Genomic DNA, 25,474 nt, shown 5'->3' on the forward strand with positions numbered 1-25,474 from the left:
GTGTAAGTTAGCAACAGCAATAGAAACAAATACTATGGAAACTGGAAAAAGGAATAGAAACTTCTACCTTGGAAATTTGGGAAAATCCTTTAAAAAGAGGTAAGATTTAAGCTGATCCTTGAAATGAAAAGACATGTATCTCAAGGCTACAAAACAATAAAGCAAAGAAATAGTCATAGATATCTATACCATGCCTAGGTAACAATACAGTGAATTCTTAAAATAGATCAGGAGAGGGTAATAAATGAGAAGTGAGCTCACTGGGATAGATTTCTATAAAGGGTCTTGAATGACATGCTGAAAATTTTGAAATTTAACCTGTAGGGCTTTCAAAGTTTTTTATACCCAGGAGTTACATGCCCAGAACTATTTTTACTGAGATCCCTCTACTGACAATGTGGAGTAGGTAATGGACTACACAATGTGGAATAAGTTTATTTAAAAAAAAAATGTCAGTCTTGGGTTTAGATTAGGCATAGACTTGACTGAGGGAGTGTGGGCTGACAGGATCACCCCTCAAGATCCCTTTCCATCTTAAACTCTGTGACTTATGTCCCTTGCAAAGGGAACACATTGCAGTTTTGTTTTTGTTTTTTTTTTAATGACAGAAGTGGAAGAATTCTTGGGCCACTCTGGTGAATATCACAAAGACATTGCCATTTCAAAAACCCAATGAGTTTGATAAGTATAGGAAGTCCACAATCTTTGATGAGCTGACAATGGAATGTGAGAAGGAAAAAAAATCACAAGGAAGAGATTAATAGAGCACAGCAGAAAGGCATTTTCAACTATCCTTCTGGGAAAGCCAGATAAAAATTTGACTGACCTAAATCCTTTTTGGCCTGCGTCATTTTCCAAAGTAGCATCTCTGGCTTTGGAAGACCTAGGGGACCTATCTGTACATGTGCAATCTAATTAATGTGTATAGGAAAGACTTAATTGTGTAGGACATTTTGCTAGGTACAGCATAAAAAAAAAAAAACTATGTTGGACTGCCTTCTTGGATTTTATAATCTTTTAAAGACTAATGGATGTAGATATACATCTACAACTTAGGAAGATAAAAGAAAGGATTTATTAAACTGCAGAAACTGACAAAAATGTAGGTACTTATGTTAAAAGCTTCATGAGTATCAATAATGAGCAGGACAACTCCTTGATCAGTTCCATTTTAAGGAGAAATAGAGCCGCATGTCAGAGGATAAATTTCAGTGACATGATCTCACACCTGAAACCAGCTGGGAGGAAAACGGAAATTTTTACCCTGCTCAGACTGGACACCACTGTAAGCCAAGATCACACAAGAAGTCTGAGGCACAACAAGCCACAGAACTGCAGCCGATTGAAGGGAGGAAGAGGTCAACCACAACACAGCATCCATCTAGAGACACAAGCTCCTTTCCTTGCCTGCCTTCCTTTGTGCTGTTGTTGGTGTTGGTACTGGGCCACATGGCCCTGACTAGGGCCATCTATATGTGGGTGGACCTTTATGTGGATCTATCTTTCAAAAAGGTAGGCATTCATGAAATTTCTAATGACTTGAAAGTGTGAACCTGTACTGAGAGAGTAACACGTGAAGAAGTTTCAATTTTATCCCCGAGACTGACGCACGCTGCGTGAAATCTGAATTCTTAAGTCCTCTGAATGGCTTGCTTGATGGCAATCAGCCAAGCATGTCATCAGATAAGAACTTTAGACACTGAAGAATCTCACTGTCCTTGAAGCCCCTGCACAGTGGTAAAGGCACACATTTTCCTGTAAAATACAGCCACAAATAACACAGTGTGGATGAATTTGCTGAAAGACACAGAGAATAAAAACTAAAAACTCTACAGGATAACATGTAGAAATGTGCTCCTTATTCATAAATTTGTAATATTTTTCATATAGAAAGACAACATTTATATTTTTCATGGCCTAAGAGGCCCTTTTTTGACAGAATGGCTTAGCCTTATGAAAATAGGTAGCTCTATTTTGCAGATGTTCATTTTGAATGAGGTATAATCCCCAGAAGCAGGAATGAGAAAAATCCTCTCTTTAATAGTATGAGAGAGTAAAGAAGAGGCATGACAGAAAGAAAGCAGTAGGGCAAACAAAAAGAAAAAAGGCTCTCCCCACATGGACCCTCAGGGTTTTACATGAACCCATTGCTAAAAACTCATTTGTAAGTATGTGTCTGTTAATGAAATTTTGGAAGAACCTGATCTTGTATTTATTTATTTTGGCATTTTTTTTTTGGTCTTACCTTTTTATTTTATACTGAAGTATGGCCAATGAATAATGTGATAGGTGCACAGCAGAGCAAAGCAACCACACATATACATGTATCCATTCTCCCCCAAACTCCCCTTCCATCCAGGTTGCTACATAACATTGAGCAGACTTTCCTGTGTTATACAGTAGGTCCTTGTTGGTTATCCATTTTAAGTATACCAGTGTGTACATGTCGCTGATCTTGTATTTACATAGTGCCTTAAACCAAGTAGATCCCAAAACCACTAGCCCTATTTATTAACTGATTATATATATTGACTAAAGTAGGAATCACTTCACGCACCAAGGAATTATGCTTCTGTATCAAAATGTGGTAATATTTTGCTGGCCCACAACTTTATACATCAAGTTATTGTGAGATGTAGTCCTTTGGCAAATTAAAAGTACATGGCTATTTAGAAGGGCTACCCTGGTAGTTCAGCTGGGAAAGAATCTGCCTGCAATGCAGGAGACCCCAGTTCTATTGCTGGGTCGGGAAGATCCGGTGAAGAAGGGACAGGCTCCCCACTCCGGTATTCTTGGGTGTCCCTGGTGGCTCAGCTGGTAGAGAATTTGTTTGCAATGCAGGAGACCGGGGTTCAATCCCTGGGTTGGGAAGATCCCCTGGAGAGGGAATAGCTACCCACTCAAGTATTCTGGCCTGGAGAATTCCATGAACTGTATAGTCCATGGGCTTGCAAAGAGTTGGACACGACTTGAGGACTCTCATTTTCCTTAAATAAAATACAGATGAGTAAAATGATTAAAATAACATATTTTTCTTTGGCAAGAAGCAAATACATACACTATTAAAAATAGAGGACAAAAAATAAATCAGCTAAAAATGACTAAATGGTGGAGTTTTAGGGGTATTACTGTGAAGAGGAGTGAAAACAGTGAAAGGGTATATGAAGAGTTGGTGGTGTTGGTGTCAGGCCATTATGATAAACATACTTGCCTCTGCAAAGGGAGCTCTATCTATGGGTATCAGCAAAAAAAGATAGGAATTCATAAAATTTCTAATATATTGAAGGTTGGCTAAAAACTAAAAACCATTAAGTCTGAAAAGAAAGTTATACTGAAGAGAAGGTTTTAGATAGGGACATCAAAAAAAGCTGAACCAAAATTTAATATGTTCCAACAAATGGTCAAAATGACTCTAAAGTTAATAAAACAACTCAAAGTCATGAATAAATCTGCATTACCATAAAAGAAGTAATTTGAGCAATACCCAAGAGATTGTGAGGATCCACACTTAAAAATACCCAGAAGAAAACTGGACAGCAACATGTAAATCATGTGTAAATCAATGTAAATCATGTAAATCAGTGAAGTTAGAGCACTCCCTCACACAATATGCAAAAATAAACTCAAAATGGCTTGAAGACTTAAATATATGACAACATACACATCCTAGATAGAACATAGGCAAATGACATAAATCACAGCAATATTTTCTTAGATCATTCTACCAAGGCAAAAGAAATAAAAACAAAAATAGACAAATGGAACCTAATGAAACTTATAACCTTTTGTATAGCAAAGGAAATCATAAGCAAAGTGAAAAGACAACCTATGGAATTGGAGAAAATATTTGCAAACAGTGCTACTGATGATAGCTTGATTTCCAAAATAAATGAACTATTCATATAGCTCAATTGCAAACAAACAAACCAATCAAAAACTGGGCAGGAGACTAAACAGTCATTTCTCCAAAGAAAACATACAGATGGCCAACAGGCACATGAAAAAACGTTCAACATCACTAAGTATTAGAGAAATGCAAATCAAAACTATAATGAGGTACCACTTCACACTCGTCAGAATGGCCATCATCAAAGAGTCTACAAATAATAAATGCTGGGGAAGGTGTGGAGAAAAGGGAATCCTCCAATACTGTTGGTGGGAATGTTAAATGGTGCAGTCACTGTGGAAAACAGTATGGAGTTTCCTTAAAAAACTAAAAATAGAGTTACCATATGATCCAGCATTCCCACTCCATGGTATATATCCAGAAAGTATGAAAATTTTAATTGGAAAAGATAAATACACCCCAGTGTGCATAGAAGCACTGTTTACAAAATAGCCAAGACATGGAAGCAACCTAAGCGTCCATTAAAAAAGGAATAAATAAAGATGATATGGTAGGTATACACATTGGAATATCACTCAGGCATAAAAAAGGAAAGAAATATTGCCATTTGCAGCAGCATAGATGGATCCAGAGATTATCATACTAAGTAAAGTCAGTCTCACAGAGAAAAACAAGTATTATACAATATCACTTATATTTATGTGGAATCTAAGAAAGTGATACAAATGAACTTATTTACAAAACAAACAGAACCTCAGACATAGCAAGCAAACTTATCATTACCAGAGGGGAAGGGTGTGAGTGAAAGTTGCTCAGTCATGTCCAACTCTTTGCAACCCCATGGACGATACAGTCCATAGAATTCTCTAGGCCAGAATACTGGAGTGGGTAGCCTTTCTCTTCTCAAGGGGAACTTCCCAACCCAGGGATCGAACCCAGGTCGCCCACACTGCAGGCAGATTCTTTACCAGCTGAGCCACCAGAGAAGCCCAGGGAAGAGTGGAGAGGGGTGAATTAGGAGTTTGGGATTAACAGATATACACTACTATGTAACAGATACACACTACTGCACAGTAAGCAATGACTTACTGTATAGCACAAGGAATTATATTCAATATTGTATAATAATCTACAATGGAAAAGAATCAGAAAAATAATATGTATGTGTAGACATATATATGTAAGTATAACTAAATCACTTTGCTGTAACACCTCAAACTAACACAATACTATAAATCAACCATGTTAGTACGCCAGCGCTTAGTTGCTCAGTCATGTCCTACTCTGTGTGACCCCCAAGGACTATAGCCCACCAGGCTCCCCTGACAATGAGGATTCTCCATGCAAGAATACTGGAGTGGGTTGCTGTACATATCTGTATATCTGCACTCCTCCAGGGGATCTTCCAGACCCAGGGATCGAACCTCCATCTATTACATCTACCTGTATTGGCAATCAGATTCTTTACCACTAGCACCACCTGGGAAGCCACTAAATCAACCATCAGTTCAGTCACTCAGTTGCGTGTGCAACTCTTTGTGACTCCATGGACTGCAGCACGCCAGGCTTCCCTGTCCATCACCAACTCCTGGAGCCTACTCAAACTCATGTCCATTGAGTCAGTGATGCCATCCAACCATCTCATCCTCTGTAGGCCCCTTCTCCTCCCACCTTCAATCTTTCCCAGCATCAGGGTCTTTTCTAATGAGTCAGTTTTTCGCACCAGGTAACCAAAGTATTGGAGTTTCAGCTTCAGCATCAGTCCTTCCAATGAATATTCAGGACTGATTTCCTTTAGGATTGACAGGTTGGATCTCCTTGCAGTCCAAGAGACTCTCAAGAGTCTTCTCCCATTAAAAAATAGATAAATACCTAGGAAACACATAAAAATAAAAACTCAGCTTTCAGTAAAAACCCTTTGGGGGATACGTGCACACACACACATACATGTATACACATATTTGGTGGGCATCAGTTCTGTCCTCTGAAAGGAAACACTTTATATCTTTGATTTAGTATTAGTCAGTAGGGAGGGAGGTGGGAGGAGGGTTGAAGAGGAAGGGGACATATGTATAGTGTTGGCTGCTCAGTCGTGCCTGACTCTTTGCAACCCCATGGACTGCAGCTCACCAGGCTCCTCAGTCCACGAGATTTTCCAGGCAAGGATACTGGAGTGGGTTGCCATTTCCTTCTCCAGGACATATGTATACCTAATACCAATTCATGTTGCTATATGGCAAAAATAATTACAATATTGTAAAGTAATCATCCTCTAATTAAAAAAAAACTACAAAACATGTACTGCAAAATCAATCATATTTTTAAATCTTTCTATATCTTGGTTTTATATTTATAGTGATAGTGAATATTTTCTGAGTACTAACTCCCAAATCATTGTTCAATAAAATGAAAACTCTCCACAAAGTGAATATACAAGGTTAGTTATCAATGGACTATCATACTATAAACTATGAGTGGTGTAATATTTTGGCAGATAGATGCAACAATTCAAGAAAATCAATTGTCTGTCTGTGACTTAATGTGACCTTGGTTGAAAAGAGTTAACCTCATACATGATTCCCAGACATAGCAGGAATTATTACTTGATTTTAATTATTTCTCACAGAGAAATTCCTTACAAGGTTGTTGAAATTTTCGCTAAACTTTTCAATCACTTGTAAAATATATTCAAACACAAAACTTCAGGATGGGAGGCAACAGGAAGACTAAGAAAATGTAAACTAATGACCCCACATTATTTTAGGCAGCTCTAGAAAATTGTTTGGATCACAATAAGAAAAGTAGTAAAAGCTCATTTAAGTAATTTCATTATTTTTAATACAAAAAAGATTTTCAAACACAAATAAAACATATTTGCTATTTAGTAACCTATATAACCATTTCTTATATAATAAACTCTTACTAAACTGACATAAGCTTTTCCTTCATCATTTTTAAAAAATAAATATTCTATCCTACTGAACATATTTTTGGAGATGAGGGAGTTACAGGTTACATTAAACAATTAGTCCTGGTACATTTCAATAGACTGCAAATGATTCAGAAATAAATCAGAAACAGCATGATGCATCATTTGATTACCACCAGCAGTTTATTAATTTATGTATGATTATCATTTGTACAAATTATTGTGAAGGAATTGACAAACTCAGGGTTGAAAACAACATATTATTCTCATATGATAAGACAAGAGAAATGGAACTCAAATATTTCTAAGTGAGAAATCAGTTACAATTTGTTATCTCAAATTATGTGTCTTTCTACATAAAAAAATGGAGAATCTTCGATTGACAATTGAGAAAAAATCATTAAAATAAGATATCACATACTTAAAATGAAGTTGTGTCACTAAAGAACAAAAATATAACAATAATGTTTCATCTTTTTCACTCAAAGCACTAAGGCTAGAATAGTAATGTGTTTTTAAATGGTTACTATTTTTCATATTCACACAGAGAAAAAGCACACATCTTTCAATTTCTCTAAGAATCAGCCAAGACAAAATAATACAGTCAAAGCTGATCAAAAAAACTAAGGGGAAAATAGAAGATGACTGCTCAACTTAGCCAAGAACACCTCACAAAAATCAGCAGTGAAGCTAAAATTTTCCAAATAAAGTTAAAAGGAATAGAAGCTTTCTACACTTTTTCTAAGCTAGATGCACTTTCAGCAAAGCAGCATTTCAGGGTTTAGCACTGGATACAATTTGTACAATATTATTATCAGTTCATCATGATATGCTATTCCTTTTCCTGCCTTCATTTGCCTTCAATTCTCTCTTAAATAAGATTTCTAAATATTTCACTAATCCAGTTTTACTGGGTTTCTATTTTGCTTGGCTTCAATCCTATCTTTACCTGCTATTTATTTATTGCCTCATAGGATCTGATTTTACAGTTAACTCTTCACAATAACTCTTGCAGGTCTGAGAATTTTATCTTGGAAATCGGCTAAGCAGATCAGATTTCTAGGCACCTGACATAGTAAATGCCAGAAAAGGACCCTAGAATGGGAGATACACTAATAGCAGCTGGTATTTGTTAAGCACTTCCTAAGTGCCAGGGACAGTAATCAGCACATTACATGCATAATCACCTCAACCCATGAAAGCAGTTATAATTATTAGATACATGAAAATAAATATCTGGTTCTTAGAATTGTGAGAATTGAAAGTGCCAATATCACGTAAAGCCCCTAAAAGAAATCCTTATAACCAATTAGAAATCTGGGTTGCATTAGTGTTAGCCACGATCACTGTCACTTGCATTTGAAAGATGAAATACTTAAATCCCACAGAGGCTATCTAACTGTGCTTTGTCAACCTGCTTAAGCAACTGGATAGTTCAGAATTTCTGAACTACATTTATGCAGGCACCACAGTCTTAAACTTGTAGCTTTAACACAACCATGTTCCACTGCCTCTTCCAAACTCGAATCTCAGCATTTTTCTTACTTTAGAATCAAGGTATGATTTATATGCTAAAGGTAATAATTAATTGCCAAGAGTTCAGTTCAAGTCAGTTGCTCAGTTGTGTCTGACTCCTTGTGACCCCATACAGTTCATAGTGCAGCACACCAGGCTTCCCTGTCCATCACCAACTCCTGGAGCTTGCTCAAACTCATTGCCAAGAACTCCACCTTTAAAAGGAAATTTAATAGACCCTCGATTCATCGAACCCAGTGAGATAAAGGGACAAAACATCCTCTTCTCTGCCCCCAGTCACTGTCCAAAAGCCAGATCACTCAGAAAAAGGTGAAAGGAGGTGACCCAAGGGGCTATAATTACAACCTGTTAGAAACCAGACCCTCACAGCTTTAAAGAATGCCTCAGTGTTGATGTGTTTTTTGTCACTTCAGAATCTCCTAGCCTTCCAGATCATAAAAATACTAGATTGTAAGATATTAATTAATATGTAATTTGTGTTCTCAGTTTTCACTACGTTTTACGTTATACAAGGCCCAAACTGCTGAGTGGGGCCTGTGCAGAGACCAGAAACTTCATTACTCCTTATTTCTCTTCTCTCTCTGCCTCTGGTCTCCATCTCTCTTTCTGCCAATCTCTTTATTTCTATCTATCTATAGAAAGTTATTACAATTTTTTTTTGGTTTGTTGAATGAATGTTCACAGTTAAAAGATGCTAAAGCACCCACACACAGAAATCTTCTAACAATCAGCAGGTTAGACATTTCTTATGGGACCAATCTGTGTTCTCACATTCATTAGGAATAGCTAGAATCTTTAAAGCAACTATTTCTGATTAGCTACAAAATTAAAGTGTTAGCCCAAATAAGAAGAAGCAATGAGAACTTCCAGAGCAGCTGCCGATCTAAGACAACAATACTCTCACATCTGTGTAATGTTGAAACTGCCATCCTTCATCTCTCAATTCCTCTGCGAATCTGCAGACACATCAGGTAATCAGAGTAACTGGTACAATTTAATAACACAGAGGACTATAAAATTTACTGTCTCTATCTGGAAACCACTACAAAATGTTGTTTAAAATTATTGTTGAGTGCTAGCTATTAAATGTTTAGGAAAACAGAGGTGGAATGGAAATAGGATTTTCTGGAGAATCATCTAGTTATGCTTTGCAGCTTTACATCAGAAAAAAATAAGTTTGTTTTTAATTATAATCAAATAAGACCTAGAAAATGTATGGTTCTTTTCATTTTCAAAGAAAATGATAGGCCTACATTTGGAAAATAAACACTAGAATAGAGTCATATGATACTTTTTTTTTTTTTTGTATTACCAGTTGCATCATTTCAAGGATGAAAAAACTGAGATCCAAAGAATTTAAAATGACATGCTACAGAATTTATTAAGGGTTTTACCAAGACCAGAATCCAATGCTCTCCTCTTAGTCTCATAATTTTTATAATACTGTAAGGGATGGCTATACTATGTTTAAATAATAAAATTTCCAAGTATTTATATTTCTTTATAGCTTGGAGTGCCCCCCCCCCCGTAATTCCAAACTATTCCTCTCCCCAGAGGGAATCACCTTTAATTATTTATTAGTTCTAAAACAAAATGGTTAAATTCAAATGTCTTTACAGACCAAGGTGATTTAACAAAGAGTTATTGGTATCTGTGAAAATCTAGAGAGTAGAGACACACCAAAAGCAACCACATTAAAAAAAAAATTAAAGCACATTTTGACCAAGCAAATGGACCCAAAGTATTTTAGACATTATCTAAATTATCTCACATACCACACTCCACGTTTCTCTATATTCTTCCTATTAATATTGTTATTATTCCTTCTCTTAGTTTTTTTTTAATTTTAAGGAATGTATCAACACTTCTAACTTGCATCTCTTGACCCCTATTTTATAATATGCTAATCTTCCAATTTCTGTCCCTTCCTTCTGTTTTCTCCAAGCATCATACCTACTTCCCAACCTCTCCCATCTGTATGTTTACTGTGGCAATGCCATTGCTAATATTTGCATTCTGTCTATAATTATGATTCTCTTCCACTTTTTAGCTAAAGATTGATACTGAAAATTGAAAATCAGTTTAAAAAAACACTTAAGTAATATAAAAATATTATTCATGTCAGTGCCAACTAAAGTTCTATGGTTACTTTCCTTTCTAGCATATACTTTGGTTCTTCTTGGATGAAGTTTACACTTCTTTTTTCATTTTCACACTAGTTTTCTTTGTCTTTTCAAACATTTCTTGGACTTTAAAGTTTGCATAATATCCCCCTTTATCCTAGAGCCTCCACCAGACAAAGCTTTCCACTTCTTTTACATTAACTCTATATCAGATTAAAGTAACATGAATCATTTGCCTTATAGGACTACTTCATAGCTATTATGCCATATCTTTCTCTTTCTCTTAATTATACTTTGATGGGGTTCAACCTCAAGTAATTTTATAAGAAAGATTATATTTGAGGAAAGCATATTTAATCATTAGATGCCTGAAAATTTATTAATTCTACCCTTGCACTTGATTGATATTCTGAATGGATATTGGACATGGAATTTTGAGTTGAAGATCATCTTCTTTCATAAACTTGAGAATGATTCTATTAATTTTTAAAATATGTTCTGACTATGTATTTTGTTTTCTTATAATCAGAACTCCAATTAGCAGGAAGTCGTGCTTCAGAAAGATTTATAGCAATTCTTTTTACCTTTTTGTTCTTTTCCTTTGCATTGCTGAGGTTTTTTTGTGTATTTGAATTAAAAATATTCCCTTGAATATTGATCTGAACTATTGATCTGAAAATCTTTAATTTGCAATAGTTTTTCTTGTTCATTTATTGTGTCTCTTCCCTATCATCTTCTTGTTTTATGAATGTAATATTTTCTAGAATCTCTTCAAAATTTTACTTTTTGGTTTCCTTTATGATCTTTTAATTATCTGGTCCATGCAAGGTCATTTCATTGTCATTGGTTTTCAATTTTCTTGGTCTCGTTTGTGTTGCAGTTTTTACTAATATTTTTTCATAAAATACTCCTTAAATGTCTGGTAATACTTGGTTGAGGCTTTCTATTTAAGAATAAAGGAACAGAAATGGCTGAACCTTCTGTACTTAAGTGGGTCTTGCTGTTTAGAAGACTTTGCTTTTGGGTAAGCAAGGAGTTGATTATTAGGCTTAAATATCCTAAGTGTCAAAATAAAAGAGAATTTATTCCATAGTTGTAGATGCTTTATCCTGAGTTGCCCCTTTCGTCTCTTAGCAACTCATATAATTCCATTAGCCTATGTTAAGCAGGATAGTTAGGAGGGAAAGTGAAAAAAAATTTGCTACAAGGATATTTGCATAGGAAGTAGAATTAGTGAAGAAAAGGCCAGCTATCCCATCAGACAGTAAAGAATTTGCCTGTGATGCAGGAGACCTGAGTTCGATCCCTGGGTTGGGAAGATGCACTGGAGAAGGGAATGGCCACCTAGTCCAGTATTCTTGCCTGGAGAATTCCATGGACAGATGCACCTGATGGGCTACAGTTCATGGGGTCACAAAGAGCTGGACACAACTGAGCCACTAACACTTTAGGATTTCCCAGGTGGCACTAGTGGTAAAGAACCTGCCTGCCAATGCAGGAGACATAAGAGACACAGGTTCAATCCCTGAGTTGGGAAGATCCCCTGGAGGAGGGCATGGCAATCCGCTCCAGTATTCTTGCCTGGAGAATCCCATGGACAGAGGAGCCTGGCATGCTGCAGTCCATGGGGTTTCACAGAGTCGTATATAACTGACGCATGCCCGCATTCCATCTGTACATGTTGATTACTTTGGTTGAGCCCCAGTATCTCACTTAAGCCTTTGGGGGCTTACTCAGGACAAAGCGGCACCCTCTTCCCCACATCTTCAGCAGTTTCCTCTGCCTAGCTTTACTTCATACACTTTGTAACAGTTTGATATCTTTTTAACTGCTTACTTTAATGCTTAAGTTAATGAGTTTTCAGGAGAAAGTTTAGATAAAATATGTCTCCATCCTCCCTAGAGAAGTTGCCCTTAAAACACCTAAAATGAAGAAAAACCCAAGAACAAGCATAATTTTGTTATGCTTGCAACAAGCATAAAAACTACACTGTTGCATATCACCATACTCCTGATGGCAGCAATGCTGTTGAGAACCATTCAAGTGAGGCTCTCTATAAAAATTAATGCAAACTGCACACCTACACACATTTTAGGGTACACAGGGTAAAGGGGAATACTGATTTCATGTTCTGAAGGGTCATTTTTGTGGGCAACTGATTAACATTATCAAACAAAAAGATGTATTGAAATTCAAAATTATTTAATGAAATAGTGGCTAATATCTTACATTTGTTGAGGTTATTTTTCCTCACAAAAGGAATGGAAATGATGCATACATGTTATTCTACTAGAATTAGGATTTTATACAGATAATAAGAATTTGTGCATTGTAGAAGCAAAATGGGCCTATTGTTGTCTGCAACAGCAAATGAAGTGTCTCATAACCAGCAATTCAATGTGTTAATTCAGCTGCACCATCCAATTACCTACAATTCATCTCAACGTAGGACACAAAAATAAAACTCTTAAAAAATCTGTGACAAAATGCCTGCTCTAGGTTTACCTAATAGCAAAAACATTATCTCGAAGTGAGAAATAGAAGCCATGAAATATAAATTATAAAAGTTGTTCATCATAACCTATCAATTAATATAACAATGAATTTCTGACATGAAGTCAATAGTCTAGAGTTAATAATAAAATACATATTGGAAATCTTATAAGGAAAATCTGACCAAGGAATGTGAGAACTGGATGACAACTGAAATTGGCATCCCCTCAAGCAACACAGCATTCCCCTGGAGCCAGGGCCTGCATACTGCCAACTGACCACAGGGTCCAGGTACACCATTCTAAAAGTAGACAAAGGTAATGAGATGCAAATTTAGCATCCCAAGCCTCCTGCTAAATGACCCAGATGCAAGAGCTAGAGCATCTGTCTCTTACCTACTCAGGGACTAGATGATGACATGAACAGAAGCTTTTTTATTTACATTTTTATAGAATCAAAAAAGAAAAAAAAAAAAGCTAATAGATAAGTCCAGCCCTCCTCTATGAGGATATATTAAGCCACGGAAGAAGGACAATTTAAAGTCAAGAGCATCATGAAGAAGGAAAAGAGGGGTCAGGAAAAGACACAGAAGAAAAAGCATATTGAGAAATGATGAAACAGTATTTATTTGAGAAGGGAAGAGAGAGCTACCCTGAAAATCTACAGGATATGAGTGAAATCTGAACCATGATTAGGCACAGGCTGATTTCTAATATTTTTCAGGACAAGTGATATATAGTCCCATTTGAGACTGAACTATCAAGAGAATCAAAGAAATATGAGCCTTGAGGATTCAGAAAAAGAGGTGGAATTTACCATGAAAGAAAGAGAGAATACTGTAGAAGTGAGTTTTAAAATTCAGTCAGTAATCTCATAACTCTCACTTTACTTAAAGAATCTGAAAACAGATTGTTTTTAAGTGTATATTTTTACTTTTTAAAAACCAGGCAGGTAGAATAACTCATTACTGGGGTATCTAATTTAAACAATTTATAACAATCTAATCAAGTACTCATCTAAAAGAATATTTTTAAAACTGAAGAAAGTTCATTAAATACTACATAAGTTCTTTAAACAAGAATAATAGAAAGTTGCTAAAAATCAACCAAAGATCAGAAGTAAGGAGCACCTCCTCAAAGATAAATACATCAATTCTCTATAAATTAACAGCAATTACAAATGAGTATAGATACCCTATATTATATAATGCTTTCAAAAAATGTATTTAAGAGAAATATCAAGATGTTTCAGCAGGATTTATCCAATCCTTTTTAAAATATTAATATTTCCTAGTGTAATCTAAACAATTTATGAACAGTAATTGCAGGACAATAAGTTGTTGTGTATTTTAACTAAGGTAGATCTTAGTTATAGATTGAAGTCTCTATATAGAAATTCCACTTATAAGTTTTTTTCTTTTGTCTACATCGCTATGTTAACTTCTTGCTGTTTTTCATTTTCTTTTTTGCTAGGGATGGTGGGGAGAGGGTGGGTGGGTCTGCACCTAAGAAAAGTCAAGAATGAATCTACTTGAAGAAAACTACTGTTTTTCCACATTTATTATCTTCCATAATTAAATTTTTTTCTTAATCTGGTGCTGTGACTTCTAAAAGGTAAACATGTTTTGTTTTTGACTTTGTCCATCAGATTTTCTTCCTTTACTTTTTTTTTTTCTTCCTTTACTTTTAAAGGCAAAAATTATTCAAACAGGAAACAAAACACAGAAATCTGGGTTCCATTTTCATTTCTATTGCTTCAAGTTTTGTGACTTAAAGCAGACCATCCTTTCATCAAAAGAGCATAGCCCATGCTCCACCATTCATCAAGTTCCCCTGGGCAACTCACTTAACCTTTCAGTGTTTCAATTTCCTTGTCTATAAATAGAGGTACTAATAAAACCTACTTTGAGGGGTTGTTATGATTAAATGAATTAATATCTGTTAAGTACTCTGAATAATGTCCAGGACACAGTAACTTCTATATTTGTTTAATTGACTAAAAATTATTAAATCTGAAAAGTGTTCTCGAAGTAGTTCAGTTGCTAGAAACCTTGTACATCAAACTTATCTAGAAAAATGTTTATAAAGATAGATCCCTATGTATCTATCCCAGGCAAATGAGAAGCTGTATCAGTGGAATCTCACAACCTATATTAAAACAAACAAAACCTCTTTGATAATTTCAGTTTCCAAACTGGTTTGTTGGGAATGACATTAAACAATGTCTCAAGTCAATTTAACTACATCCCACACAATCCACCAGCATCCACTTCACCTTCAGTGGCCACAGTAGTCACTATCCAAAGCAACTTGGGATTTAATAGCATCAGTCAGTTTTACAAAAGCAGTTAGAAGTTTTGCTTTGGAATTTTCTTTCTTACCTAAAGCAAAACTGCTTTGTCCTCAACAAGGAAAACAAACATATTTAAAAAAAAAAAAAAAAAAAGGAATCAAACTGATCCCTAAAGACTGGGACATACTGGTTAAAGAAGACAGAATAAGTTCTTGATATATGCACCTTTTGTTTTTGCCCAGCATTCATTCTTTTCAAGGACACAGATTGGCACTGTCTTAGTGATAATGATTTGTGGTTAACTACCACAAAAGATCAAATTGCCTCTAATTCTCTAATTCCTTCAAAAAAAAAATTGAAGCAGTAAACTGAGGCTTAGGGTAATTGCTAGCATCCTTCCTAGATACAAATTGTATTGCCCAGATTTGCAACTAGAAAGAGAAAGGAATAAATAACTATAACTTTGTCCTTATAGTGACAAAGTCATATATATCACACCCACACTGGCCTGTGTTGCTTGGGTGCTTGGGATCCACTGGGTAGCAGTATATTTGAGTGGTTCAGACAGAGAAGTGTTCCAGTCACAGGCTACAGAATGTGGTGAAATAAATTACCAGACTATGATGAATTTTCTTCAGTCTTTGTTAAATTAGAAAAATAAATGCAATGTAGAAAGCACAGGAAGCTAAATTTATTCTATTTTAAGGACTATATTTTGTGATTTAGTTCTGCCATCTTATTGGTGTTACAATGTCCACTCTTTTATAAAATGACAGTGATATAAATAGACTTTTAAAAATTATTCTCATTGTGCAAAAAGAAAATGTTCACATGGAAGCTGACACTCATTTTTTTTTTTAATTTATTAGTCAGTGAAAATGTCAGTTTGAGAACTCTTAGAGCATTGGCTTCAGAGATAGATACAACTGATGTGATCCCTGCCCCTAATATTAATACAGAAAGCTGTGTGATATCGCAGATGCACTTCCTCATTTATACAGTGGGGACAGTAATACTACATATAATTCATACCATTTCAAGGATAAACTGTAGTTCGAGCTGTTAGATGTTTACTTACTCACAATGCAAGTCAAAGTATGCATCCAATAAATTTTAGTTATTTTATTACTTTGTAACTCTTCATCATTTTAACTTCCTTGTCAATAAATCAAAATGGCTACACCTTTACACATATCTGTTTCCAAGTATTTGTTCCCAATTTTGTTTTCATTAGCCTAATGGTGGTACTGCATGTGGATCTTGAATAGTCATATAAATCCCATCCTCTCCATCTGAAACTAATTATATAATAAAAATCTCAAAAGGAAATTAAATAAATTGCTATGCTTCTGGTCTACAAGAAGATCATCCTCCTCATATGTCAAAATTCATTTTATAACAACAACAAAAAAAGTGGCACCGTGCTTATAATATCAAGGCAATTAATATTAGGCAAGAGTCTACGTTGACATTTACTACAGTCTCTGAGGTACAATTTAGATGATTTTGAATGTACAAGCTCTGTTTGAAATTCTCCTGTTTACACTGGCTACTCAGCACATGTATTGTTCACCAAAGTACCAACATCAGTTTAATCACACTCCTCTTATAATGTTCTACAAGATCTTAAACAAGATTTAAGTGACAATTCAATGTAGTTTAATGTACTAAATACAGTCCCAATTAATTATACATCATGGTAGAAACCCTGGTATATCTTGGAGAGTTCCCATCTATCTTAATAGTAAGTACTTCTGGAAAAAAAAAAAAGAAAGAAGAAGCCTGCGTATTTATCTGGACAGTGTTTTACATTTTCTCACCTAACAGATGATCACAAATATATTCATACCGATGATGGTAACAATCACCACTTCCCCTACATCCCTCTCAAGCCATGTTGGGAGGGTTAACCATTAAGATGGAACAATGTTTAACAACCAATATTTTGCATCTTGTTTCAGGTCAACTGTGGAGGACAATAATAACAAACATTAAAAGAGAATCTGATAGTTTATGAGATTTATAATTATTTGGACATTTGAATGAAGTTGAGTCCTCAGAGGAAAGTTAGGTGCCAGCAATCTCTTAATAACCTGTAGCAATAATTTTTAAAAATTAAGAATTTCAGCTTAAATAGGCCCTAAATATATTAAAGATAAATAAAATTGGAAAACTAATAGCTAAAAATAAATTTTAACTATTGTATTTAAAAGGGACATTAGAACACATATTAATCACATAAATGTATTTAGCCATTTGTAATAATTTCTTGATAACTATCTTGGATCAATTAAACATATTATTTTAAATATACTGCCTTGAGAACATACACATAGGTCTAAATCTTAATCAAAAAGAAATATCAAATAATTAAAATCTACTTTATTATACTTTGTTCCCAAAGATAATTGCTTATAATGCCCCAAATGGATGACCAACTACTAGTAAATCCATGTGTGTATTCATTTTCACAAATTTCTGTGAATTTTCTAAGTACTAAATTTCACAATAGGAAGCTGGACTCTTCAAAAATATGTATGCCTGTAACTGAATGGCAGAAAAATTTAACAATGTGCTTAAATATATAAATTGTAAATATTAGTCTAAAATGTTAAAATGACTTCAAATGTTAAAATGGTTTATCAAAGCAGACAGTATAGGATCTTTAAATGTGATTTATGTATTCAGATATATGCTTAGTGTGTCTGTAGTGAAGCATGGGAAATATTATGAAATATCATCAAGTAGACTGTCAGACTCAGTATATGTATTTAAAAATAGCAAAGGCATAGTGAAGGTGGAAATTCTGATATTAGTTGAGATACATTCTGATCTCTTAATGATAAGAATATTGAGACACATTTAACTTTTTAACAATGTACATTACTTTCAGGTTATATCAGAGTGAAATACAATGCTTCTATTTTTCCAACTTGAGTTTAAGAAGTGGCATTTGTATTTAAGTCTTGATTTGATGTTCCACATGTGTCTACTCTGACAATAGGAAGGATTAAAAAAACAAAGGCCAGTTAAAATTCTTGGCTAATTAGGGATATGGTCACTCAGACTTCAAAGTAGTGATCCTGCTATATCTAATTAGATTTAAGAGGGCTACATGTTTTTACTACTGATATCAACACAAGCCCCAAGTGGCAATGTATTAAAAGTCACAATCAGGAATTTGTTGCTTACTGCAGGAGTTGCCTCTTGAAAATAGGATGCTTAATCAAACAAATTAATGGAAAAACTATAGGATCTGCTCAGTTTCATAAAGCACAAAAACACTTATCAGAGACATGGAGCATTGTTATTTATTTCACATGGGAGGACTTTATTCATACTTTATTCTCAATCATCGTCTATAATTTTCCTTTTATTCAGAAACACCAATATCTTCTTCATATTCCTAACCAGAAAGAATAAAAATATCCATTTATTTCTTATTTATGCACCCTCTCCCTAAAATGCCAAAGTTTTTAAAAAGTTGCAAAATCTCTATTACATGGAAGTGTTCTTGTACAACTACTACTTCTTAAAATCAAGTTGGCAAAATGGAAACATTGCATTTCACTCTGACATAACTTAAACTTGAAAGTAAGGTACATCGTTGAAAAGTTAAATATGTCTCAATATTCTTATTAAGAGATCAGAATGTATCTCAACCAATATCAGAATTTCCATCTTCACTGCGTCTTTGCTATTTTTAAATATGAAAAACTGGATAAAGTAGGAGCTGATTTATAAGTAATATTTTAAAAGCAAAATTGCCTTGAACATGCTCCAGAACAATATTCATGGTAAATCCTCAACTGTTTCAAGAGGTGACTGTCATAGCATCATGAAAACAATATTGCAGGGATTCCTACTAGAAACTTGTATCAGGAGGCATTACATTTCCAGGTGCTCTGGCAAATTCTCATGCATATGGAGTATCACACCTCTCACATATATTTCAAGCAAGAAAGGAACCTATAAATTATTTAAGGTAAGTGATTCCATTTGCAGATTAATTTATAGGCCCCAAATATTTTAAGCTGATACATCTGTTCTTTACATTTAAAAAAAAAGAGAACTTTTCACTTGTGAAGACCACCAGAAAGTATTCACTCACAAATGTCATGTCCTAGTTTACTTTTAGGTGAGAAGGCTGAGAGATGCCACCCATCAGAGCCTCTAAACTCATTTCTTCAACTCTGCACTGACTGTTAAAGAACATCAGCCAAGTTAAAGACTTGCACAGAAGGTCAAATTCAAGCAACAAATGGGTTAAGGACACAGGGGACTCATGTTTCACCTTCTGCTAGTCCTCAATTCCCATTCATAAAAGACTAAATGAAACAAACAAACAAGAGGTAGAATTCAACTTCTTATATGTAGACATTCTCATAGCTAGGTGACTTCAATGCAAGCCTATGCAAGCTACTGATTAGCTCCATGCTAGTCAATCAACCAGTAAGTTTCTGGGAAGCATTTACTAGTTTTCCTACACTGTGCTAGGGTCCGAATATCTGAGACAGCACCTGGCCCCACTCTGGACACTGGGATCCAGAATTAGTCTATACCAGCAGCACTTTGTTTCCTTTGGAAAACCTTTCTTTTCTTCTGCCCAAAATTGCTTAGTGCCTTGACTAGCATGGTGGCTCAGACGGTAAAGCGTCTGCCTACAATGCGGGAGACACGGGTTCAATCCCTGGGTCAGGAAGATCTCCTAAAGAAGGAAATGGCAACCCACTCCAGTACTCTTGCCTGGAAAATCCGATGGATGGAGAAGCCTGGTAGGCTACAGTCCATGGGGTCGCAAAAAGTCGGACACGACTGAGCGACTTCACTTTCACTTTCTGCTGAAGCAATCAGCTTAAGCCCTAGAATGGGATGAGCATCACAGAAACTGATGAATGAAAAGCATTTATTTAAACAAGGAGGAACAGCCAGGGAAAATTCTCAGTGGAGTTGAAGGTGGGCAGGGGCATAAGGAAGAGATGTGAAATCCTGATTTGCACTGAATGATGCAGAAAAATGGCATGCTTTCTTATGTTGAAAGCCTGCTTTAGGCTATGAAAATTCTCCACATCTATCCACCTCTTAAGGACTCAAATGATGTTTCAATATTGAGGTTCTAATTCTGCAGGAGAGGAGGAGTCTGTAGAGATCAGGGCAAAGGAAAGACCAGTACTGCAACCAAAAAGTCAGGATGAAGAAAAGGAAAGGATGGGTGAAGGCAAGGAGAACGAACTGAGAAGGGGAGAGATCAAAAGTAAGTCACCACTAGGTTCACCTTACTTTTCAATATTCTCAAACCAGCAGGTTTCTCTAACACTAGAGGGCAAGAAGGAACGCGCAAACACACATACACACACACACACACACACACACACACACAGTGAGTGGTGGGGGGGGGGGGGAGCAACCTTGAGCAAAAGCAGTCTTCATATACAGCTGACGATCCGGGGCCCCAAGGAGACTCGAAATTTCAAGGGGCTGGGGAGGTCAGTATCTTTAACCCTGCAAATAAAATCTCTATGCTGTATTTCAGGGAAGAGTGACCGCTCTCTTTCCCAAGAAACCGCTCAGGATTGAGCCTTCTGAAGGTTGAAGGCAGGCAGTCCCCAGTACTCCGACAACACCACCTTTGCCTCAGGAAAGCTCCCATCCTTTCCAGGTTAGGTTTCCCTGGATCCCGAAGCTTCTGTGTTTATCTGCCCACTGTCTCCTCCTGTGGCTGCCTGTAAAGACTGGAGATGTAGCCTCTCCACCTGGAAATTCAACTGTTTCCAGGCAAAGAATGGAGTAAGAGGAGGCACACCCGCAGCCAGCGCTGTCCAAACAGCAGCCTGCGTGCGCCCGGGTTCGCAGCAGCGCAGAGCCCTCGGACCCGGGGCGGGGAGGCGGCCCTGGCGACTCTCGTTCTACCCCCTCACGACAGCCCAGACAAGAGCACTCTGCTTCCATCCCCTGGCTTCCTTTCCTCAGTCTCCTCTGGCTCTTAGAAAGGAGGTCTCGGTACCTGGGGGTGCCCAGGAGGTCCGGGGTGTTCTCCCCTGGACAAGGAGTCTCAGAATATGGGAGCTGGTGGTGTTCTGGAGGACCAGGCAGGAGAGATGAGGGAAGGAGACAGGCAGCGAGAGGGAAAAAAATATAAAGAAAAAAATAAGGTAAGACGGAGAGAAAGCGGAAAAGACTAAGTAACAGAGACGCGGGAACATCCCAAGAATAACAGGAGGAAAGAGAATGAAAGAGAGACAAACCTGGAGCGGATGCGGTAAGCCAGAGAATCAAACTGACTCAGACACGGACAAGTAGAGACTCAGAGGCAAAGGAAGGCAGAAATAGAGTGGAAGGCAACCGTCGAGGACGACACCCGAGACCCAGCGCGTCCCCGGTGTTGAACGCCCGGTGTAGAAGCGTCCGAGCACCGAGCACCGCAGCGCCACACCGCCCGCAGCTGGTGGGAGAAACTTGCTGGGGCTGGAAGGCCATGTCCCCCGGGGGCTGAGCGCCCGTGGAGCGCAGAGGGTGGCCGGCGCCCCCCAGCTTGGCCCGGGAGCAGAGAGAGCAGGGTGGAGGGCGGGCAGCGGTAGAAAGTTCCGCGCCTCGCGGTCTTTCCTCCGCACTTGCAGCGGCGAGCAAGCGCGCTTCGAGAGCCCGAGAGGCCGGTGTGCCGGGTTCGCCGGCTCCCCTTTCCCGGGACTGGTTCTGAGCGCTCGGCTCCGTGCGCTGCCAGCCGCTGCGGGACTTTGCGGCGCCCACCCAGGCACTCGGGCCACCCAAAGAGGACTCTCCCCACACAATCAGAGGGGAAGCAAAAGAGAGAGAGACGGAGACCTGCTGTCGTGGCCAGGGATCCCGCGAAGAGGGAACGGCGGTCCACGCACGGAAATCAGCCTCCGACCCAGCCCGGCAGGTGCCGGCCGGCTGCGAGGAGTGTGGGGCACGCCGAGCCCGTGCTCACCTGGAACCCGCGCCGGCCCGCGAGCGCCGCGCGCAGCCCCGCTTCCCGCCCGCGCCTCTCTGCTCACACTTCCCCGGGAGCAGAGCGAGCCGGCTCCGGCCTCGGCCAGCCCCGGAGAGGCGCCCTCATAGCGCAGCGGCGGGCTGGAGGGCTCCTCGAGAGCGGGCGCCAAGGCCGAGGAGGCGCGGGAGACCGAGCGAGGGCTCTTAGCACATTGTCACCTCGGCAGAGACGCCGCCACCGCCTGGTCACTTCGCCCCCAGCCCCCGCCCCCCTCCCACCCCGGCCCGCTCCCTCTCAGCCCCTCCTCCTCGCGCGGTCCCTCCTCCTCCTCCCGTAGCCCCAGCCTGGAGGCCTCTCACTGGGCTAGTATCATTTACGTAACCAGCACCCCCCAGCCCTCCTCCCTCCCGGCTCCCGCTCCTCCCCGGGCTGGGGCGGTGCGCACCGAGCGCGCTCCAGCTGCTCCCGGAGCTGCCGCTCCTGTGATGTGCACAAGTCCCGCGATACTTGGCAGTCACGGCCCCCAAGAGCAACCGAGGGGTCGGCTCTTCTCCCCCCAGAGTGCCCGGCGATCCCTGGCCGGCCCGGGGTCCCACGGTGCGGAAACAGGCTGTGTACACCGTGTCAGCCCAGGGCACTGGATAATCTCCTAGAGAGGTGCTGGGGCGCGGGGTGCAGACTGCCCTCGGGAAAGCTCTAGCAACCCCACCCCCGCTGTCGGCTCTCCATTGGAGATGAGCTGCAGGAAACTTGAGGTTTAGGCGCCCTGAAGCAGAAAGGACACACAAGAGTTTGGCCTCTTGTCCATTACAGTTCGTTTACCCTGGCAGGATCCTAGTGTTCTGGCTGGCGACAGCTGCTGCCACTGAAAGCATTGTAAGAGACCTGGAAACGCAAAAGGCTTCCTTGTGCTCTTAAATTTTTAAGGGAGCGGTAAAGAAAAAAGCAAGGCTCTGAATTCCTTTCTCAGTCAGGAAGATAGGGTCTCTAACAGCAAAAAGACACATACGCTGAAGCACCGGAATGTCTGCATTTCAGAGTAAAGTTAATGTGTAGTGTAGTTGAAAGTCCATGAGACTGAGTGAATTAAATTATCTGTAAGGGTTTTAGAATAGTGCATGGAACGAGGCACAAACTTAAGACTCATATTATTAGCATCTGAAGACTTGGGACCTAACCCCCTCTGCCATGTGGGAGGGACTCTTCTAGGAAATTGGGATTGCTGAGTTCAGGTCTCTGCTTTGACATCTATTCACTTTTGACCCTTGGTTAATTTGGGTTCTTAATACCGTTTCAGTTTTCTTATTTTTAAGAGGGGTAACATAGGTCACCTCATGTTATCTTAGCTCCCTCTTCTTAGCTTATTTGGGAAAACTAGGGGAGGATATGAGAGTTACTCCAAAAATATTGAGTCATGTTGCATAAATGTCTATTATTAATTATAATCTAGTGTATCAATGACATTCTTGATTATATTCATGAAAGGCAATTTTTAGAGACATTATCTTTATATCTTTTCATGAATCAATGATTACCTAAATTGGTATGATCATAACTATACTTAATTTTCCCTCCTACACTGTCCACCCTGGGCAGCCCTTCCACCCTCATCAATTAGTGTTTCTGTCCTTGTGTGAGGACACAAGGTGTCACTCTTAACACCAAGGACACTGGTCTTTTTCTCTATTGCTTGCTTTTGTCAGTTCTGTCATCACGTCATTCACATCTCCATGGCATATTGAGAAAAGTTATGGACCAGCAGGTAAAAGGTTAAGCTTCTAATGCTGGCACAGCCACTTATTAGTCATATGGGCTTGCAAAACCCATAAGCCCCCATTCTTACATTCTTCGTCTTTATAAAAGGTAGCAATACCATTTTGCAACCTTTGTAGTAATATTTAACCAGGACAAGAATCATAAAACTAGTAGGTAAAAGTTATACATGTATTCAGTTATTTATGTACTCTCAAAGTATCTCCCTGGGAATTATGTTTTGAGGTTTATCACATCATCCTCAAACTTAGCAGTTTAAAACAATAAACATCTATGAATTCTCAAGGTTATGTGAGTTGTTAGGGTGGTTTCCGCTCTGGCAGGTTCAATTTGGACTGGCTGGTGAATGATGACCTCGCTCACTTGTCTGCTGGTTGGCAAGCTGATTGGAGGCAGGACTCAACTGGGATGGATCATCTTTCTTTAAGATGTTGCTGTCTTTGTCTGTCATCCTTCAACAGGCTAGTCCTATATCCTTGAGTACTGGTAATTGCTGGATTCTGAAAAGCAACAATGGAGTATATACTCCAATGTACTTTCCAAAGTTCTGCTACGACACAGAAGGAAGGTACATGGCCATGCCCAGATTCAAAGGATGAAATAATATACTCCATGTTCTTGATGGGAGACTGAAAAATCATATTGCAAACAAGAATGCACACTCGAGGGGGAATAATCACGTGAGGCCATTTTTGTAATCCTCAGATTCTTCTCAATGACAAGGGAATTTTAAGAGTCCTTATAGTGAATAAATCTGATATCATCTTAACCAAGTGATCAAGATTAACATAACCAATAATGGGATCAGGTGACATCCTGTGCTTCATGCTTGATGAACTAAGAAGTACACAATAGAACTTATTATTAATAGTATTCCAGACCAAAAACTAAACACATTAGTATAATCAAAAGGAAGCAAAAGACAAACCTACACCAAGAGAAACTTCACAAAGTACCTGTACTTTTCAAATATATCACTGTGATGAAAGTTAAAAAAAAAAAAAGGCTTAAGAACTGGTCCATACTAAAGGATATTAAAGCGACATGACTAAATGCAACATATACTACAATGTGATGTGAAAACGCAACTGGAAAAAAAACACCTAACAATAAGGACATTGGGACAATAGGCAATATATGAATAAACACATCTCTAGGTTTTTATCTATGTTTAATTACAACTAATTTATATCAACATTAAATGTCTTGATTTTGATCATTTTGCTGTGATTGCTATAATGAGCTATTCTGGAGTAAAAGGCATAGTGGCTGCAATTTGTTCAGAATGATTCAAAAACACCTACAGAAAAAAATTATTTTAACAGTTAAATTTGGTGAAATAATATAAGGGAATTCTACTTTTTAGTTTTTATGGTAAGTCTGTTTGTACTTTTTCATTCCATTTCCACAGCAGCTGCACCATTTCACATTCCCAACAGTACACAAGGGTTTTGATTTCTCCACATCCTTGCCAACATTTGCTGTTTTCTTTCCCTTTTCATTCTTCCCTTCCCTTCTCTTTTTCTTCC

At 38.2% G+C, this 25,474-nt stretch overlaps 1 protein-coding gene across 5 annotated transcripts in view; it reads right to left on the reverse strand.

The window, feature by feature from the left end:
* Window positions 1–22,446, reverse strand: part of GALNT13 (polypeptide N-acetylgalactosaminyltransferase 13) — a 600,481-nt gene extending 578,035 nt beyond the window's left edge. For 2 of the 5 annotated variants that reach the window (XM_070476184.1, XM_070476183.1), the window contains exon 1: window positions 22,043–22,445. The gene's annotated coding sequence lies outside the window, so the exon portion shown is untranslated. Of the gene's footprint in view, window positions 1–22,042 lie in introns of all 5 variants that reach the window. The other 3 variants (XM_070476182.1, XM_070476181.1, XM_070476180.1) reach the window with 3 other exon arrangements.
* Window positions 22,447–25,474: the final 3,028 nt, after the last annotated feature.

Source organism: Odocoileus virginianus, chromosome 13 (genome assembly GCF_023699985.2).
Source record: "Odocoileus virginianus isolate 20LAN1187 ecotype Illinois chromosome 13, Ovbor_1.2, whole genome shotgun sequence".
Taxonomy (NCBI): domain Eukaryota; kingdom Metazoa; phylum Chordata; class Mammalia; order Artiodactyla; family Cervidae; genus Odocoileus; species Odocoileus virginianus.